The sequence below is a fragment of the Eriocheir sinensis genome, chromosome 4, assembly GCF_024679095.1.
Source record: "Eriocheir sinensis breed Jianghai 21 chromosome 4, ASM2467909v1, whole genome shotgun sequence".
Lineage (NCBI taxonomy): Eukaryota > Metazoa > Arthropoda > Malacostraca > Decapoda > Varunidae > Eriocheir > Eriocheir sinensis.
In genome coordinates, this window is record NC_066512.1 from 21213789 (window position 1) to 21226688 (window position 12900).

The window sequence follows — 12900 nt, forward strand, 5'->3', positions numbered from 1 at the left end:
TACGCTGTTGTTGAATTTCTTTTTTTCTTTTTTTTCTTCTTCTTTTCTTTGCATCAACCTTTTTCGCTCGTGATGACCTGAAGACAAACGAGAGAGAGAGAGAGAGAGAGAGAGAGAGAGAGAGAGAGAGAGAGAGAGACGGAAACATACACCCAAAAATAATGCTAATGATAGATAAGACTACTAAGAGAGAGAGAGAGAGAGAGAGAGAGAGAGAGAGAGAGAGAGAGAGAGAGAGAGGGGTATTGAATCATCGACAGTAATTGAAAGAGAGCTGGAGGGAAGAAAGGCTGAGAAAAGAAAGGCATCGGTGAAAGAGACGCAGATAGAGGATGAAAGGCGAGATTTATGACTGAAAAACGAACCGGCGGACATCAGTCTTCACGGGGGCGCAGCTAAAGGGAGGGGGAGGGGGGGGGGGTAGAGGCGTATCGCTGGGAGAAGGGGGAAGGGAATGGGAAAGAAAAAAAAGAGGGAAAAGGAAAAATGAGAGTAAATAATCGAAACAGTCACTGATGATGGTTGGACGCTGACATTTCCAAGACACAGAGGCAGAATTGTATATATGTCTTCTAAATGAGGTGTTTGTAAGTCGGCACCAAAGTCACTATCAGATATAGCGTATACGTATGCCCCCGAACTTTACCTTAATTTGTTTCACGTTTATTCAGGATTAGTCTCCACACACTCGTCGCAATGTACACGTAATAACACCAGGAATAGGGACCGGCGAGAGAGAGAGAGAGTGAGAGTGAGAGAGTGAGAGAGAGAGAGATGGAGCTACACAGTTTAATGGCCGCGAAAACCCATCGAGGGAGCGAGTCAATCATTGCGGAGTGTCGAGCGAGACCTGACTCATTAATAAGTTTGCTGGCAGGTGCGCGGAGTGAGTCGCCACCTGTTGAGGGCGCGAAGGTATTGCGTTATGATGAAACGGAGGGATGAATGTGTGTGTGTGTGTGTGTGTGTGTGTGTGTGTGTGTGTGTGTGTGTGTGTGTGTGTGTGTGCAGAGGATTAAAGCCCTTGTGTGAGGGTTTTAGTGAAGGGCATATGGAGAGAGAGAGAGAGAGAGAGAGAGAGAACAAATGCAGCCAGAGGAGTTCTGTTGTGGACTTTTCAAAACGGTTCAACTTCACCCCTTTATCCTCTCTCTCTCTCTCTCTCTCTCTCTCTCTCTCTCTCTCTCTCTCTCTCTCTCTCACACACACACACACACACACACACACACAGACACACACACACACACACAAGCAGGCCGCAATTAATCTAAACTCCCTCAACAAACAGCGTCCCAGAAACACACAAACACGAATGGGAACGTAAAATCCTTCCCTTTGGCTCGCTTTGAGGTTCCGACGGCGGCGAGGGCGAAGGCGGCGGCGGTGGCGGTGGCTGCTGCTGTAATGCCGGTGTAGGCGAGTCGGTCCTCCTTTTTTCATGTTCTCTAAAAAGCAATTACAAAGCATTTACACGATGACGCCACCCTTGCCTCTGCTGCAGGAGGAGGAGGAGGAGGAGGAGGAGGAGGAGGAGGAGGAGGAAGGCCGTCACCACCTCCACACAGGGGCCGCCGCTGAAAAAAACCTCCCAGCCCTCGGAAAAGTGGCTCGTGGACCTGACAGATGAAAGAGCCATCAGCAGGCAACCCTCGACGTGCAGCCCCACAGACAAATTGAGCCACAGCCCTTAATGCCTCCTCTCCCCTCCTCTCCCCTCTTCTCCCCTCCTCCTCCTCCTTTCTCTCCTCTTATTCTTGTTCCGCCATCGCCACCTACGTCCTGAGGCTGATGGGTCGACTGTAGGGCTGAGAGTAAAGGCCTTAGAGAGGGGGAGGAGGAGGTGGGGGGAGGAGGGGGTGTTGGTTGTGTGTGTGTGCAGAAGAAATGAAGCGAAGGAAAGGATTTATTGGTGTTGAAATTTCCGTATTCGAAGTGAAATGTGAATGATTTTGTGAGATATTTATTCTTGCCGATGTCTCTTTTCTTTCGTTATCTTGCTTCGGTGAATTTCTCTATATATTCGTTTTCGTTAATAAGAAATCAATAAATAATAAGAGCAATGATATAAGTAAAACTAGAGGGAGTTATTGGTGCATTGATTTGACTTCCTAAAAACCATCGATTCTACCAATTTCATCCCAAACAAAGGAGATATGAAATTAGAAACATTGAAAATATTTTTACAGAAGTGCATGTATAAGTTTGATCCCTTTTCTATTTTTTCTTTCTCATCTTCTTTTCTTATTATTATTCATATTCTTCTTCTTACTACTACTACTACTACTACTACTACTACTACTACACTTACCATCATTATCATCATCATCAGCCTCGTCTCCCGGGAGTTGTCGGGTCCAGGGCGCGATGAATGTTGGACCGAATCTTCCTTCCAAGTCACCGCCGCCTTGGGCTGACGCGGGATTGAGAATTAATTGGCGTCTTTAGTCAGGAGGAGGGGGAGCTGGAGGAGGAGGAGGAGGAGGAGGAGGAGTGAAACGAGAACTAGGACTTGGACACACACATTGAGACACACACACACACACACACACACACACACACACACACACACACACACACACACACGAGGGACGTACACAGTGTTAGGCATTGTCATGGTTCCGTTTACAGACATGACTGTTAGCACATCTATAAGTCACTCCTCCTCCTCCTCTTCCTCCTCTTCCTCCTCTTCCTCCTCCTCCTCCTCCTCCTCCTCCTCGTCCTTCTTCCTCATAACCCATCCTCATCTTCCTGCAGCCTCCCATCTTAAGGCCTTCAATCTCGGCCCGGCTCGCATCCTCATCACCTGCATCGAAATTTTCCCAGGTAGACGAACACTTATAAACACAGGTAAGAGGAAGGGCGCCGCTAATTATAGTCACGCATCGCCCTGAGCCGGGATTGGTCAAGACGCTGAAGCCCCCACCCCCAACCCCCCCACCCCCCCCCGACTAGACCAATGGACGGCGGTGTTTTGATGTGCCTGCCTCACTAATCACGCCCCACCTGGCTTACCTGGCCCCAGACTCTGTTATCACGTGAGAAGCTAATTAGTCGAGTCGCTAAAGCTTTATAATCCGGGAGGAGGCTGGTGGGGGTGAGGTGGAGGGGAGGGAGGTGGAGGGGGTTGTGGAGGAAAAGAAGAAGAAGGAGTAGGAAACGAGGACGAGGCAGGTGGTGGGGGGGGGGGAGGTGGAGGAGCGGGTGGTGGACGAAAAGAATGAGGTGGAGGTGGAGGAGGAGAAAGAGGAGGAAAAAAATGAAAAAGAAGAAGAGGGAAAAAATTGAAGATGAAGCATTAGTAGATAAAATCATAGAAAGAAATAGAAAATGAAAGAGAAAGAGATGCAGATGATGATGATGATGATGAAATGAAATTAATAAAGAGTGAAAGAAGAGGAGGTTAAAGAAATTAGTGAAGAAGATAAAAAGAGATGGAAAAAAATATAAACCCCAAAATAGATCGTAGGGCAGGTCAAGGAATAAGAAAAAAAAATAGTAATGAAAAGAAGAGAAGGGAGGGAAGTAAGAGAAGAAGAGTTAGAGAAGAAGGAAGAGAAAAAGAAGCCGTGAAGGGGAGAATCTGCAAAGACGAAGAGGGGATTGAGAAGAGAAGAAAAGAGGGATGAAGGAAACTGTGGAAAGGGAAGATGCAGAGAAGACAAAAGAGGGAATGGAGAAGAAGAAAAGAATGGAAGGAGGGAAGGAAGAAAGGGGGAGAGATGAGGTATGGTAGCCAATCGGAGGAAAGGTGAGGAAGAGAAGGAGGGGGATGGAGAAGAGAAGAATGGAAGGAGGGAAAGAAGGAAGAGGGAGAAAGGTGAAGAAGAGAAGAAGAGTAGGAGAATGAGGGAGATGAAGAAGATAAGAATGGAAGGAGGGAAAGAAGGAAGAGGGAGAAAGGTGAGGAAGGATAGGGAAAGAAGGGGATGGAGAAGAGAAGAATGGAAGGATGAAAGGAAATGAAGAAATGTAGATGAGATAAGCCAGTCAGTCGAAGGGAAGATGAGGAGGAGGAAGAGAAAAAAAGAAGAATGACTAGGGAAAAGGAGAAGAAACAAAGGGTAGGGGAGGGAGGAAGAGAAGAAGGATAAGGGATGGAGAAGAGAAGAATGGAAGGATGAAAGAAAATAAAGAAGCGTAGATGAGATAAGCCGGTCAGTCAGAGGGGAGATGAGGAGGAGGAAGAGAAAAAAAAGAAGAATGAATAGGGAGAAGGAGAAGAAATAAAGAGCAAGGGGAGGGAGAAAGGAAGATTATAATGTAAGATGTAATTGCAGATGCTGGGGTGGATGCTGCGAGGGGTTTTAGAGAAGCTTTTGGCAGTATTGAACGAAGATAAAAGGGAAAATGAGGAGGAGTAAGAGAAAAAAAGAAGAATGAATAGGGAGAAGGAGAAATAAAGAGTAAGGAGAGGGAGAAAGGAAGATTATGATGTAGGATGTAATTGCAGATGTAAAGGCGGATTCTGCGAGGGGTTTTAGAGAAGCTTTTGGCAGTACTGAACGAGAATAAAAGTGAAGGGCGGAGGGAAGCAACAGCGGAGGCGGGCCGAGGGGCGATGAACGAAGCGGAGAGATGCGTTCGTTCATTTAAATATGCGATTAATAATTGAACGGATAAATAACCAACTTAATTTGTGTATGAAGATTAATGCGGCGAGCGGCGGCGGCCATGAAATATGAACCGCGTTTGCAGAGTTTATTGATGTGCAAAAATGTTGTTAAAATTTATTAGCTTGGATAATATATGACACACACACACAACGCCGACCTGCGCCAGAAAGATAGTACACACATACGTACATACATACATACAGACAGACAGACATACACACATCCATTCATGAGTTCATAATTATACTACAGACATACATACAGACACGTACATACATACATACAGACAGACAGACAGAGAGACAGACATACACACATACATACATACATACATACAGACATACATACATACATACAGACAGACACACAGACACATACATACATACAGACAGACAGACAGACATACACACAGACATACACAGACACATACATACATACATACATACATACAGACAGACAGACAGGCATACACACAGACATTCTTGAGCTCATAATTATAGGCATATGTATACTGCAGACATTTACACACACATACATACATACATACATACATAGACGAGAAGTACGTTTACATTTAATACATACATGATTACGTCAATACAAACGTCATCATCATCATCATCATTAACTAGTCTTGTACCTGTAATTAATTTCTCTTGTCGCTGTAAACCTTCAATATATACTTATCATCTGTTCAACGTTCTTTCCTTGTTCTTGTTTTATCAGTTTTAATATATCGGTTATTTCCAAGTCTATCAGTTTTATGTTTTATTCTTTTATTTTTTTTTTTTTTTTACGGCAAAGAAATCAACTCAAGGGCTAAAATAAATGAAAAAAAAAGAAAAAGAAAAAAATCCCGCTAATCACTGCGCCTATAAAAGAGAGTATACATAGTGACCATGACCAATACATACATACATACATACATACACACACTTTCATTGATACTTTAAATTCATGTTTGTAAATATATCTTCAAATAGCGATTAAAATGGAAATAGGAAAGAGGGAATGTGGAGAGAGAGAGAGAGAGAGAGAGAGAGAGAGAGAGAGAGAGAGAGAGAGAGAGAGAGAGAGAGAGAGAGAGAGAGAGAGAGAGAGAGAGAGAGATAACATGAGGTGAAGCAATATGATAAACGATGAAGTAAAGAAGAAAAAAAAGAGAAGATTAAAAATAAAGAAAAAGTATAACGAAGACAACAGAGAGAGAGAGAGAGAGAGAGAGAGAGAGAGAGAGAGAGAGAGAGAGAGAGAGAGAGAGAGAGAGAGAGAGTTGATGACGCAGAAGCTGGCCGGAAGGAAAATGAAAAGAGAAAAACGAGCTGAAGGGAATTCATAAGGGGAGAAAAAGGAAAAGAAGTCGAGGAGGATGAAAAAAAAGGGAAAATGAGAAAGAAAAAAAATGGAAAAAAAGATTGAAAAGAGTTAATTAAAGAAGAGGAAGGAGGAGAGAGGGAACAAGAGGAGGAGGAGGAGGAAGAGAATATGGAAAAAAAGAGAGAAAAGAAAGATAAAAGAAAAACACACAATGAAGTAAAGATGCGACAGGTGTGGAGGGGAAACGACAGGAAGAAAAAGAAGAAAAAAGGAAAGAATAGACGAAAAGATTTTAAAGGGAGGAGACGAACCAGAGGAGGAGGAAGGAAAAGATAAAGAAAAAATACGTGAAAAAGAAGAGACTGCAAAAAAAATGGAGAGAAAAGATAAGATAAATGCTAGAAGAAGAAGAAGAAGAAGAGGAGGAGGAGAAAGAGGAGAAGGAACATAACATAAGAACATAAGGAGTCTTCAAGAGGAGGAGGAGGATAAGAAGAAGAAGAAGAAGAAGAAAGAGAAGAAAAGGAAGAAGATAAGACCAGAGAGAGAGAGAGAGAGAGAGAGAGAGAGAGAGAGAGAGAGAGAGAGAGAGAGAGAGAGAGAGAGAGAGAGAGAGAGAGAGAGAGAATAGATAAAAAGATGTTATCAGGATTTTACGGCATCTTAAATTCGCGAGACCTCGACGGCGCCTTTCTGTCGGCCCCGCGCGGGAGGGTTCGGCGCGAGGGCATTTCTCTTCTTCGCCGCCGTCAAATACAACTTCGGCTCGTTATTACTACGTCGCCCTCTTCTTCTTTTCCGTCTTTTTTATATATATTTTCTTTATAATATTTTTTTTTTCTTTTCTGTTGTGATTTTTTTTTTTCTTTTTTTTTTTTTGGTGGGGGGCTACGTCGTCGTCTTCGTCTTTTTTTCATATATATTTTTCTTTTTTTATAGATATTTTTTCTACTCTTAGTTTTAAGTGTTTTATTTTACGCCTGGAACTGTTTTTTTTTCTCCTCCTCTTTTGATTTGTGTTTGTATTTTGGGATAGTTTTTAGCTTTAGTGGCGGTGCGGAGATTGTAGTAGTAGTAGTAGTAGTAGTAGTAGTAGTAGTAGTAATGTTAGTAGTATTTTTATTAATGTCAGAAAATCAACGCGGGCAGTGACGAAGGGTGATGATAATGATGGCGGGGAATCGTTGCGGAACCTCCTTTTTTTCATATCTTTCTTTCCTTCTTGTTCGGGGTGAAGGAGAGGCCGGGGAGTGATGATTCGGAAAAGACTGACCAGAGAGGGAGGGGGAGAGGGAGAGGGAAAGGAAGATGAAGAAGGAAAGGGAGAAGGAGAAGGAAAGGGAGAGAGAGAAGGAAAGGGGGAGGGAGAAGGGGAGAGAGAGAGAGAAGAGGAGAGAACATAAGAACATAAGGGGGGGGAGGGATAAGGGGAAAGGGGGAAGGGAAGGGGAAGAGAGAGATGGGAGAGAGAGAGAGAGAGAGAGAGAGAGAGAGAGAGAGAGAGAGAGAAGAGAGAGAGAGCACAGTAATTCTCCCTTTCCTTCCATATCTAACCTCCTCCACTATTCTGCCTCTCCTCCCTCCTCTCTCTCTCTCTTCTCTCTCTCTCTCTCTCTCTCTCTCTCTCTCATGCTTCCTCTTACTCTAGTGAAGAGAGAAGCGATACGGGTCATTGAGAGAGAGAGAGAGAGAGAGAGAGAGAGAGAGAGAGAGAGAGAGAGAGAGAGAGAGAGAGAGAGAGAGAGAGAGAGAGAGAAAGGAGGAGGAGGAGGAGGCGATAGCCAGATTGCAGCCTGCCTTAGACACGCACTCTCCTTCCTCCATTCCTCCTCCGCTCCCTCCCTCCCTCGCCTTTGTGTGGGACGAAATTAGGACCGGCGAGATATTCCCACCTGAAGGAGCCGCCACCTGCTTTGTGTCCACCTGGCGCTGTAGGGCTGCCTTAACCTGGGAGGGGAGGGGGAGAATATGGGGGCGGATTGGGGGGTGGAGGGTGGCAGGTGGACAGGTGGGTAGAGTGTGTCAGAGGGGGCCGGGGGGGGGGGGTAGTGGCAGAGGGGAACAGGGGGGCAGGTGGTGGAGGGTGGCAGGGGTAACAGGGTGGCAGGGTGGGCAATGGGGAGGAGGAAGGCAATGGGATATAGGGAAAGGGTGGCAGGTGGGTGGAGAGTGGCAGGGGGTGAGGGCAGAGGGGACAGGTGTATGGAGGGGCTGGGTAAGGTAAGGTAAGGTAATAACATGTGATCAGGAATGGCCCAGGTGTGTGTGTGTGAATAGGCTGCGATAAGGTATGGACATATGTGTGATTAATAATGTTGCTGAGGGAAGGCGAGGACAGGTGTTTGGAGGGGCTGGGTGAGGTAAGGTAAGGGAAGGGAAGGGAAGGGAAGGGAAGGGAAGGTAGAGGATAGGTCTGTGATTAGGAATATACCAGGTGTGTGTGGAGAGGTTGCAATAAGGTAAGGTCATATGTGTGTGTGATTGATAGTCGGACAGGTGTGTAATGGGGCTCAGGTAAGGTAAGGACAGGTACGTGGACAGGAGAGTAACAGGTATGTGATTGTCTTGGTGCTGAAGAAGGGTATGACAGGTGTGTATGTCTGTTTGTGTTTAAAAAAGGGGTCAGGTGTTTGATTTGAAGCTGGAATGAGGTTATTAAGAACATGTGTTAGACTGGAATTTGGATCAGTTAAAGACAAGGGATAAAGGGTAAAGGTAAGGAATCAGGGTAAGGTATGGAAAGGGATCTGAGTAAGGTAAGAACAGATGGGTATGGAATTGAGGTAAAGTAAGGACAGATGGATAAGGGATTGGATTAAGGTATGAACAGATGGGTAAGGGATTTGGGTAAGGTATGAATGGATGGATAAGGGATTTGGGTAAGGTGAGAACAGATGGGTAAGGGATTTGGGTAAGGTGAGAACAGATTGGTAAAGGATTGGGGTAAGGTGAGAACAGATGGGTAAGGGATTAGGGTAAGGTATGAATGGATGGATAAGGGATTTGGGTAAGGTGAGAACAGATGGGTAAGGGATTTGGGTAAGGTGAGAACAGATTGGTAAAGGATTGGGGTAAGGTGAGAACAGATGGGTAAGGGATTTGGGTAAGGTATGAATGGATGGGTAAGGGATTTGGGTAAGGTGAGAACAGATGGGTAAGGGATTTGGGTAAGGTGATAATAGATAGGTAAAGGATTGGGGTAAGGTATGAACAGATGGGTAAGGGATTAGGGTAAGGTATGAATCGATGGGTAAGGGATTTGGGTAAGGTAAGAACAGATGGGTAAGGGATTTGGGTAAGGTGAGAACAGATGGGTAAGGGATTTGGGTAAGGTATGAATCGATGGGTAAGGGATTTGGGTAAGGTGAGAACAGATGGGTAAGGGATTTGGGTAAGGTATGAATCGATGGGTAAGGGATTTGGGTAAGGTGAGAACAGATAGGTAAAGGATTGGGGTAATGTGAGAACAGATGGTAAGAGATTTGGGTAAGGTTTGAACAGATGGGTAAGGGATTTGGGTAAGGTGAGAACAGATGGGTAAGGGATTAGGGTAAGGTATGAATGGATGGGTAAGGGATTTGGGTAAGGTATGAACAGATGGTAAGGGATTTGGGTAAGGTGAGAACAGATGGGTAAGGGATTAGGGTATGGTGAGAACAGATGGGTAAGGGATTTGGGTATGGTGAGAACAGATGGGTAAGGGATTTGGGTAAGGTGAGAACAGATGGGTAAGGGATTTGGGTATGGTGAGAACAGATGGGTAAGGGATTTGGGTAAGGTATGAATGGATGGGTAAGGGATTTGGGTAAGGTGAGAACAGATGGGTAAGGGATTTGGGTAAGGTGAGAACAGATGGGTAAGGGATTTGGGTAAGGTATGAATGGATGGGTAAGGGATTTGGGTAAGGTGAGAACAGATGGGTAAGGTATGAATGGATGGGTAAGGGATTTGGGTATGGTGAGAACAGATGGGTAAGGGATTTGGGTATGGTGAGAACAGATGGGTAAGGGATTTGGGTAAGGTGAGAACAGATGGGTAAGGGATTTGGGTAAGGTATGAATGGATGGGTAAGGGATTTGGGTAAGGTGAGAACAGATGGGTAAGGTATGAATGGATGGGTAAGGGATTTGGGTAAGGTGAGAACAGATGGGTAAGAAATTGGGGTAAGGTATGAAGAGATGGGTAAGGGATTTGGGTAAGGTGAGAACAGATGGGTAAGGGATTTGGGTAAGGTGAGAACAGATGGGTAAGGGATTTGGGTATGGTGAGAACAGATGGGTAAGGGATTTGGGTAAGGTGAGAACAGATGGGTAAGGGATTTGGGTAAGGTGAGAACAGATGGGTAAGAAATTGGGGTAAGGTATGAAGAGATGGGTAAGGGATTTGGGTAAGGTGAGAACAGATGGGTAAGAAATTGGGGTAAGGTATGAAGAGATGGGTAAGGGATTTGGGTATGGTGAGAACAGATGGGTAAGGGATTTGGGTAAGGTGAGAACAGATGGGTAAGAAATTGGGGTAAGGTATGAAGAGATGGGTAAGGGATTTGGGTATGGTGAGAACAGATGGGTAAGGGATTTGGGTAAGGTGAGAACAGATGGGTAAGGGATTAGGGTAAGGTATGAATGGATGGGTAAGGGATTTGAGTAAGGTGAGAAAAGATGGTGAGAGATTTGAGTAAGGTAAGAACAGATGGGTAAGGGATTTGGGTAAGGTGAGAACAGATAGGTAAAGGATTGGGGTAATGTGAGAACAGATGGTAAGAGATTTGGGTAAGGTTTGAACAGATGGGTAAGGGATTTGGGTAAGGTGAGAACAGATAGGTAAAGGATTGGGGTAAGGTATGAATCGATAGGTAAGGGATTTGGGTAAGGTATGAACAGATGGGTAAGGGATTTGGGTACGGCAGGTATGGTTAATAATGCTCCTTGATTTCCTTTCTTCTTCCCTGCCTCTTCTTTTTCCTTCCTTCTGTCCTTCCTCTCTCTCTTCATTCTTCCCTTTCTTCCTTTCTTCTGTGCCACACTTTTAGGAAACTTTTGGGAATTTATGTGGATGCTTAGAAACTACTTCGGATACTTCTCGATAAGGTATATGTTAATGTGGATAATCGTAGTCGTAGAAAATTTGCGAGTAAGACTTAACACACACACACACACACACACACACACACACACACAGGGTTGACAAAGATAAACAAACAGATGCAATACAGTTAAGAAGAGAGAACAGGAAACAGATATTGACAGAGAGCGAGAGAGAGAAGGGAAGACTAATGATGATGATGATGATGGTAAAAATAAACAGGTTATAAAAGATGTCAGTAAATATTGATTAAACGGTAAAATAAAAAGTCGAGTAAAGAGAAAGTTGACAAAGGAGTGAGAGGGGAGAGAGGAGAGAAAACAGAGGAGAGGAGGGGAGAAGAAAGAGTGAGAGAGGAAAATGCAAGTCATGAGAGATTGATGAAGAAAGGAAGACAAACAGGAGAGGCACAAGAGGAGGAGGAGGAGGAAGAGGAAGGGTGGACAAGCAAAAGTTACCAAATATGGGAGGTGAAAGGAGGTGCTTGTAAAGGAGGGGGGGGGGGGGGTCATCGGGAGGACGGTCTGATTGTTACCGCCGAAGATGGGAGACGAAAGGGATTGTTCTATTTGTTATTACCGTGCGTGGGAAGGGAAAGGAAATACCGAGATTGTTTGACTGAAAATGGGAGGTGGAAATAACCGTTCTGTTTGCTCTTACTAAACATGGGATGGGGAAATTATTTGTTCTGATTATTTTCTTTATTTCTAAGTATGGAAGACGACGAAGAGCTGCTTGTCAGGGGTGGGGTTGGGGCGGGGAGGGGGGGAGGGGCATGATGAGATTGTTTTCATTGTTGGTTTTCGTATTTTTTGCTCCGAGTGAAAGTATTAGAAAGGTTTTGCAACAGCGATTAGCGGGCTTTTTTTTACACCGTTTTTTCTTATCCTTGAGCTGTTTCTTTATAGCTGTAAAAAAAATATGGCATGTTGCGCTGTGCCTCTGTGTGCTCGTCTTTGTTTTTGCTTTTTCGTAGATATTTTACAAGCTTCTTTTTTTATTTATTTATTTATTTATTTATTTATTTTTTTTTTTTTGGTTAATGCCCAGTTTTGGAGGGTAGTGTACGTTCGCCAACTCGTACGCACTTACCCAGTTTGTACTCCTAACAGGGCATAGTACTTTGTTTTTGCGTTTTCATAGATATTTTCCAAGCTTCTTTTTTTATTTATTTATCTTAATTTATTTTATTTTATTTATTTATTTTATTTATTTATTTTTTGGTTAATGCCTAGTTTTGGAGGGTAGAGTACGTTCGCCAACTCGTACGCACTTACCCAATTTGTACTCCTAACAGGCCGTAGTACACTTCTCTTGAAAATTGAGTTCAGATACTAATTAATATGAACTCAACTGAAAATAAAAATGTCTATCAATCCAATTTCACCAAGGGGATTTAATGTCCGTCAGATCAGTTTTCCAGCGCTAGTAATGCCTGGAGTGATTTCTTTCGGGAATGGTTCGTGTAAACTATATAGATAACATTTGCCTGTGTTTGACGATCATCTCAGTCGTTAGTTATGTTAGTTAGTTAGTCTTAGTTATGGGCGAGAAGATTCGAATAGTGTTGATTTTTGTCACCAGAGGGCCAGCGATGACAGACAGGCGCTGCAGCAATAAAGGGTTAGAAGGAGGGAGAGGTGAGAGGGTGGAAGAAAAGGAATAAAAAAGAAGGGAGGAAGAAAGGGAGGGAAAACGAAAATGATGGATAGAGGAAGGAAGGGAAAGAGGATTGGAAAAACGTAAAGAAAGGAGAGAGAGAGAGAGAGAGAGAGAGAGAGAGAGAGAGAGAGAGAGAGAGAGAGAGAGAGAGAGAGAGAGAGAGAGAGAGAGAGAGACGGCTATTCCTGACTCTTAAGAGATGATCACGCACACGCGACAAAGA

At 44.1% G+C, this 12900-nt stretch overlaps 1 pseudogene; it reads left to right on the forward strand.

Moving 5' to 3' along the window:
- Window positions 1–10463: 10463 nt before the first annotated feature.
- LOC126982290 (glutathione S-transferase Mu 2-like) overlaps window positions 10464–12900 on the forward strand; it is a 9184-nt pseudogene continuing 6747 nt past the window's right edge.